Raw genomic sequence first — 7963 nt, 5'->3', positions numbered from 1 at the left:
AGAAGTACAAAAAAGGGGGGCGGTTAACATAGATTCCTTACACTAACACAAAAAGGGACAGGGTTTACATTATATTTAGGAGCACATCTTAAAGAAAACACAATGGATTTCACTTCTATGAAATTCAAATTCCGCATGATTATTAAATCTTGGGATCCCTGACTTTAATTATCAGCAACACAGATCATCAAAATTCTTGTCGTATTTGTACTTTACGGTAAATATGTGGCTGGAATGCTACATCGTAATGGTATATATTATTTAACTGCACAGCTCGATGGGGATGTGTGTGTGAATTATTTACTGAATTTTTTCGCTTAGATTATACTAGAAAAGATTAAATAAAAAAAAATAATTACTTAAAACTACACAAAGCATTCATTGCCCTGTTTAATTGTCCAAGTGTATTTTCGCCATACATCATTCTTAATTTGAAAACACCCCCCCCCCCCTTCCTCTTCTTCCTATAGTTTTTTTTTGCATCGTAAACTTATTAAAAAAAAGTTCTGAAATCAAGAGAGAACCTGGATTGCAAAAAATATGTATATTTCAAAGAGATACATATCTCCTAATGTGCCTAGACAACACTTCCGTTACCCTGAAATCTCATCATAAAAGTAATAAAGATTGCAAGTTATCAATCTTTGTGGATGTTTAAAATATTACTTATGAATCCGGTTTCTCTTGATTGCATCCCACATTTTAATTTAATAAGCTTATGATGCAAAAAAAAAAATTATAAGAAGAGAAGTAAGGGAACTGTTTTCAAATGAGGAATGATTTATTGCAAAAAGACACCTGGAGAATTGAATAGGGTAGTGACTGTTTTGTATAGTTATAGGTGATTAGTTTTTTTAATGCCAGCTCTTCTTAGTAGAATCAAAACGAAAAATTCAGTGAACAACTGTACTCTTAGACATATCCCCATCGGTCTGTGAAGTTAATAATCTCGTCCACTATTACGGTAAAGTATTTACCGTAAAGTAAAGCAAAAACGATATGAGTTTTGACAAAAATGGGGAAATGTTCTATGATAATTAAAGTCATGGCTGCAATGGTTATTGACGCCAAGTATTGCCCTAGAAAGAAATCTTAACCCATTTAATTTAGGTAACAGCAGGTTCCGAGAGAGAGAGAGAGAGAGAGAGAGAGAGAGAGAGAGAGAGAGAGAGAGAGAGAGAGAGAGAGAAAACTATTACCCTCATTCAATTACCTTATCGTTTACCAGTTTTTTTCCATCTCTCTCTACGCCTTAAATTCGGCTGATTGGTAGTAGATCGCGGTTCATGCCCTTCCACTTATTGTGGCTAACACGAAGCAGTTAATTGAAGATTAATCTCCTTTAAAGACATTTTAACTAGATGTAATCGTATCGAATGGAATGCATTTTTCCAATTAAAAATTTTTTTTTTCTTAACATACTGTAATAACTGAACTGACCATTGCTAATCTTGTAAGTAGCAATCTCATTCAGTTTCCACTTTTTTTTTACGGAAATTAGCCCGTGAAAAATAAAAATATAACATACTTCCATTCTTGTGATGCTTGAATTACTTCCGACTTTTTTTTTTTTTTTTGCCAAGAAGTCTTTACATATTTTATATATTTGCCTGGATGTCAGACTATGATTTATGAAAATTATGCCAAACACACACTTTCAGCCATTCAGCGCTTAGACAATGAAACAAGTTGGATTGGCTGAACAGCAGGATTGACGAAAGGAAGCGGGATGGATGCAAGGTAAACTGCTAAAAAGCTGGTGCAGCTGGGGACCTAAGGAACACTGCAAACCACCTTAGTAATGGCTACAGTGCACCACCCGAATTGAACTGCCAGCGCTGCTTGCCAGCGGGGTTATTGCAAGACATACTGACTAACTCGTTTCTCCTTAACTAATGTCCTGAAGGTAAGGTATCCTGTTACGTTTCAACGACCCTGTAAGGCCCTGTCCACACTAGCGGGTACTGCCCGACGGGCAAACACTGTTCCCATAACTGTTCCACTATACTGACCGACCAAGTATAGAGCCAAAACGATGCGATTGTCTGGTAACACTGCTTCAGAAGCGAGAGAAAATATAAACAGCTGGAAGTGCCCGACGGGCATGCCCGCTCTAGTGTGGACAGGGCCTTAGAAGGACCGTTAAAAAGGAATTTGAATTTAAGTAATTCTGGTGTTACCTTAATTACCTGTCTTAGGTAAGTGAGCACAATTTAGGTTTCATCGCAATTGCTCAGGGAATTCGGAAACTTCGTATGCCAAGTACAGTAGAATAATCAGAGCAGGACGGGTTATATTCAGTTTTCTTTGTAAAACTGTTTAAGAATGTTCCCCACGTTCATCATAACCATAAATTCTGCGTAAAATGTATCCTTACCAGAAACAAATCTGCATGGCCCAGTAGGTGCTCCGTTGCAACAAAAACTACCTCCAGAATCAGAATCAAACTATACATCGTAGAGTTTATTACTTTCACCAAAACCAGCAATTTTTTTTTTTTATTCAAGTGCAAATCCTCCGATTAGTTTGGAACAAGAATTTACTTCCGAAGTGTCATTGGTCCATAGGACTAGCAGTTGTTTGGAAGTACAATGTAGACCCCTATTAACCCAAGAGCTCTTCGTTAACAGTTACTCGAGCGTAATTTCAAGTTACAGAGTTAGTAGAAAGTTAGTACAGCATTTATCGCAAGATTGTATATTAATCAATGGAACTAGAAACTAAACTCCACACTCGTTAGTTAATCCAAATTTATTCCCCATTTTAACGGAATACCAATTGAGGACTTCAATCTAGGTTACAAACCACCTGAACTAAATTAGTTCATTATAAAGAACTTTGCAGCTTGAATTAGTGCAATGTTAATTCTAATACCTTTGACACTAGAAATACACTATAGAAAAACTATTAACGTAATTTTAGTAGCCACAGATCAGTCAACTATTAACCGTCTCAGTCAAGGAAGCAGTATCGTCAGTGCACTGTAGGAATTACTAAAGGTGTAAGCAGTGTCCCTTCGACCCAAAGGAGTAACAAATTCTGTCTTTACCTCCATTCCTGCTTCCATCTTCCATCTTTGTGTCCAAATTCTGGAAGGAAGTTTTCATTCAGTTCCACTCTGAACTTTTAATTCATTTCCTTTGTTTGCGGTCTTTAGAGCTGAATGGCTATTAGTGCCCCAGTGACTGGCTTAACGTAAACACCAAAATCAGTGCTATAAACCTTAAAATTTTATACCCAAAATCCTTGAAAAAAAAAATCCTTGGAGAAAAAAAAAAAAAAAGTCCATCCAGCAGTAACCTTTGTTCAGAAGCTTTAGCGTTTGGTGTGAAATTTATCCCTGTAAGTTATTTATCCCTGAAAGTTACTGTATTTGTCCATTAAACTACCCAGTCAAGTTACTGTGTAGTTGCCATTCTTAAGGTATACTAAAAAAAAAGCCTGTACTACACTTAGGTAGCAGCGAACTACATTTCATCGAACTGCATTTTACCTTAGAGTATTTCATATTTAAGGATAAATCCTCTGAATTATTAGTTTCAAGACCCTACTACTGGTCTTTACAGCGATTACATTTCACCTTAATGGGATTTTTTTTTTTAATCTTCCCACAACCATAACCAGTCATACCTTTAAACAGACCTTCAACCAAAACTAATCGATTTGAACCAGTCAGTCATACCTTGAAACAGACCTTGAACCAAATCTTTTATCGATTTGACACTACAATCTCCCATTTTGAAAATCTTCAAAGTCAGTAGAGGATAGCTCCCCATACTGTCTGTAAAGCAACAGTATGTAGTTGCTAGCAAAAAAATTGACTTTTTAATCTCCCAGATATGACAACTGACCTTAATACCACTGACCTTTTAAACAACCACTGACCTTTCAAACAATACCTTTATATAGAAAAACTAAGGTTTAGGTAATTATGAAGCAAAATAAAATAAGGCTTTTATTTTCTATTTATATGACACCACAAAAGGTTTAACCTACATTATCCAGATTAATGCATTCTTGAACTCTTTTCTCCAAGTCTATGAATCTTCACATTTGCACAGCACCTATGAGGTCCCAACAGCTTTAAATTCCGCTATCAGTTTATATATCAAGCTGGTTATTTGATGCTCTCCAGAGTTCCGGAAGGATCAGTGCTGAAATAGTTGAAAAAACTTAGCTAAGTTTAAATGGAATTTTTTTATAGAGCAAATTAACCATTTCAGATTTCACTTTATGAAGAAATAAAATATAAACAAGTTAGTTTTCAGTCAGCTTTGAAAAATAGAAAATCTTAAGTCAGATTTGAAATTGAAAATGAGAAGATTTTAACATTAATTTCAGGACAATTCATAAGACTAACTCATTTCAGTTAAAAAAAACAATATGGACAATCTTACACTTACTAATTGATTTCATAGTTAAACTCATTTCATAATTAAAAAACTCAATGGACAATCTTACACTTACTAATTGTTACCAGAAGAATGTTGGAAGTTTGGGGGAAAGCTGAAAGTGCCAGCAGTCTCACTCACTTCATTCCCTAGGCACATAATACAGTGAATTTTATATGTATTTAAGACTTCCATCTGTCATAAGAAAAAAATAGTTAATGCAATGTCAGGAATGTATCATATAGCACTTCCTGTAGAATGTTTAAAAAACTCACGGAAATTTCTCCAGCTACTGTACAAAACCCAAAATCTGTACAAAACCCAAAATCTGTACAAAACCCAAAATCTGTACAAAACCCAAAATCTGTACAAAACCCAAAATCTGTACAAAACCCAAAATCTGTACAAAACCCAAAATCTGTACAAAACCCAAAATCTGTACAAAACCCAAAATCTGTACAAAACCCAAAATCTGTACAAAACCCAAAATCTGTACAAAACCCAAAATCTGTACAAAACCCAAAATCTGTACAAAACCACACCAATAAATCCATTTGGTAGTGCTACATCCACATGCCTATATACCTAAAAATTGAATCTTTAGCCACGCCTTTGTAGTTAAACTAGAATATTACGTCAAAAAAGCTGAAGACCAAAGGTACTGGATGGCCATTCCTCGTCTTACGACTAGACGCCAGCGGCGTGTCCCTCAATCTTCATTTTATGAAACCACAACATACCGAACTACCTTATCTCACCAAGTGAGCGTAGTTCTACGTTACCTCCAGCAATATGAAATTTGACAATGCGAAATAATTAGCTGTCAACCATAATCACATTAAATTTCCTGATCAAAAAACTGAAGCTACAAAGCAAAAACAACGGAATACCGTATAATATTGAAGCAAGAAAGCAATTTAAAAATTTAACCAATAAACTGTTGGGAGACAGAACAAAAACCACATGCAGCACTTGCACAAAACCTATGACTTCCACAAAAACTGACTGCTATGTCAAAACATTTCCATATTTTCATATTTTACTTTTAAGTGAAAAACTCCATCAGCAACATCTAAATTTACCAAGAAAAAACATTCTGCCTTACTCGAAACTTTGTCAGCCTAAACGAGATCTAAATCCAATTTAAACATGACAGAACCTAAAGACCTTGCCTTAAACCTCTAGAAACAAGAAATGAAGTGAAAAATCACTCCATAAGCAACGTCTAAATTTACTGAGACTGACATTCTGCCATATTCGAAGTTTGGTAGTCTAAACGAGATCTAAACTCAATTTAAACATTACATCGACTCAACCTAAACAAGACCGTGCCTTAAACCTTTAGAAACCAGAAATGAACCCTGAAAAAAAAGTGAAAAAAAGCGGTTCTGTACATGGTAGACGTTGTCTACCATGTACAGTCCTTGGGCCACCTTTGCCGGAGCAGCACCGCCACCCCGACAAAGGTGGCCCCATTTGATGTTGAAAAAACTTATGCCTAAAATTCCTTAAAATTAACTAAACAAATGAACCTTAATTAACACTTTTCAAAAGTTAGTTTAATTAACCTTAAAGTAATTAACCTTAAAATTTACTTTAAATAATGAACTTTTAAAGGTAAAATTAATTAAATTTAAAGTATAGTTCCTTTAAATAACTTTACTAATAAGCATTCAAATTTAATTGAGTTACTAATTCCTTTAAATAACTTTACTAATAAGCATTCAAATTTAATTGAGTTATTAACAAGCATTCAAATTTAATTTAGTTATTCTACTGAAGCATAATTAAATTTACTTTGAATTAAATTAAATAAGAGAACCTTAAAATTTATTTACACTTACTAATGAACCTCTATTTACTAATGAACTTCAATTTACTAATTAATCTGAAATTTAACAGCCTTAATTTAACCACTAAACCGTAATTAAATTTTACTTAAATCAATTTAAGTAATAAGCTTAGTAAGATTCACATCCTTTAATTCATTCAATTAATGAACCCGAATCGAAATTTACTTAATTTAACCTTTAATTCATTCAACTAATGAACCCGAATCGAAATTTACATAATTTAACCCATGAACAATACAATTAAGGCCTTTGAATTAATTGAATGAACATAAGATGTATTGAAACTAACCTTAAAATTTAATTTTAAAAATTTACATTTATAATTTGTAATAAATCCTTTCACTCAACTGGTGAACCCTAATCGAAATTTAGTTAGTTAATTTAACCCATGAACCTTAGTTTTAATTAAGGCCTTTGAATTGAATGAACCCAAAATGTACTTAAAACCTTTTACTCCTAAAAATTAATTTTATAATTTACTTTAAGATTAAACTAATGAACCTTAATTAAAATCTACTTTAATTACTTTAACTGATGAACATCCAGTTAAAAATCACAGTTAATTAGCTAAACATTTAGTTTAAACTAAACTAATCATTAAAATATATTTATGGTAACTTAATGAATCTTAAGTCTACTAAAAATAAGTTTGCCTTAGGATTTACTTAAATTGACTAATATAAATTTTACAAATTTACGTTAATTTAACTCAATTGAAAGTTATGTACATCTGATTAATGAACTAATTAAAAACCCTATATTCAAACAGTTATTTAGCTTTGAGATTTACTAACAAGCTGATATCCTTTTCAATTAATGTTCACTTCTAATAGAAGTGAAAATTTAATTAGTAAAGTTTAATAAATTAATCTAAATATTCATTAGGGAAATTAATGAGAATAGCAACTTAAATGACATTACAAGCTAGTTCAAGACAAGGGCACTAACCTGTTTCGCAGATAACCTTGCCAAATACTAGATTTTCTTGGGAAGTGGTGGTTACTAGCGCAGCAAACATACTAGATAAGCTTATTGGCTCCGTCCCGTTATCTTCATCCACTTACATTAGATAAAATCAAACAGAAGCTTTAGTTAATCCTAATAACTTAAACCCTCAGTAACCTTAGGTCACCATACAAACATTAATGAACACCGCTAAACTTCATTAATGAATAAGGCCAACTAACTATATCCACTTTCCAGTAATTCTGAAGCGCCAACATAGAAAACACTGAAATGGCTATACAGTTTTGCTATATATTGAAAGCTATAATAAAAAAAAGGAAGATGAAATTAATGATTTTACTGTCTTATAAAATCCATATCCTGTAATACCCAGACTTATTTCCACATCAGTATCATTGAAACTACGTACATGACACTAGCAAGCTGCTAAAAAGTTATGAATTCAGGTATCTAATCCTAACTAGACAAAACACGAAGCTTCATCTGAAGATACATCTCTTAAAATACCCACGTTGTTGAAGAATTAATTAAACTATAGCCCCACAATCTTACATCATAACTTTAAACGAAATTTATCTTAAATTATCTAAATTTCGATATGAAATATCCACGTTATGTATATAACCATATTGAAAAATTACAGCCAAACACCAAACTTTAGCCCATACTTACCTTGCAGAACTTTTGTGCAACAGTCTCGTAGAGACAATCTAAATGCGATGTCAAAGGTCTACAAATAATCACGATAATTCA

General features: G+C 33.2%; 1 long non-coding RNA gene across 2 annotated transcripts in view; it reads right to left on the bottom strand.

Moving 5' to 3' along the window:
- Positions 1 to 3942: 3942 nt before the first annotated feature.
- LOC136851165 (uncharacterized) overlaps positions 3943 to 7963 on the bottom strand; it is a 4061-nt gene continuing 40 nt past the window's right edge. Inside the window, exons 1-3 of one of the 2 annotated variants that reach the window (XR_010856794.1) lie at positions 7883 to 7963; positions 4468 to 4586; positions 3943 to 4154 (exon numbers count right to left, since the gene is read on the bottom strand). The exon at positions 7883 to 7963 is cut by the window's right edge and continues 40 nt beyond it. This is a non-coding gene — a long non-coding RNA (uncharacterized lncRNA). Of the gene's footprint in view, positions 4155 to 4467; positions 4587 to 7192; positions 7307 to 7882 lie in introns of those variants that run through there. The other variant, XR_010856795.1, reaches the window with a different exon arrangement.

Source organism: Macrobrachium rosenbergii, chromosome 23 (assembly GCF_040412425.1).
Source record: "Macrobrachium rosenbergii isolate ZJJX-2024 chromosome 23, ASM4041242v1, whole genome shotgun sequence".
NCBI classification, from domain to species: domain Eukaryota; kingdom Metazoa; phylum Arthropoda; class Malacostraca; order Decapoda; family Palaemonidae; genus Macrobrachium; species Macrobrachium rosenbergii.
This window is presented reverse-complemented; position numbering and strand designations above follow the sequence as displayed.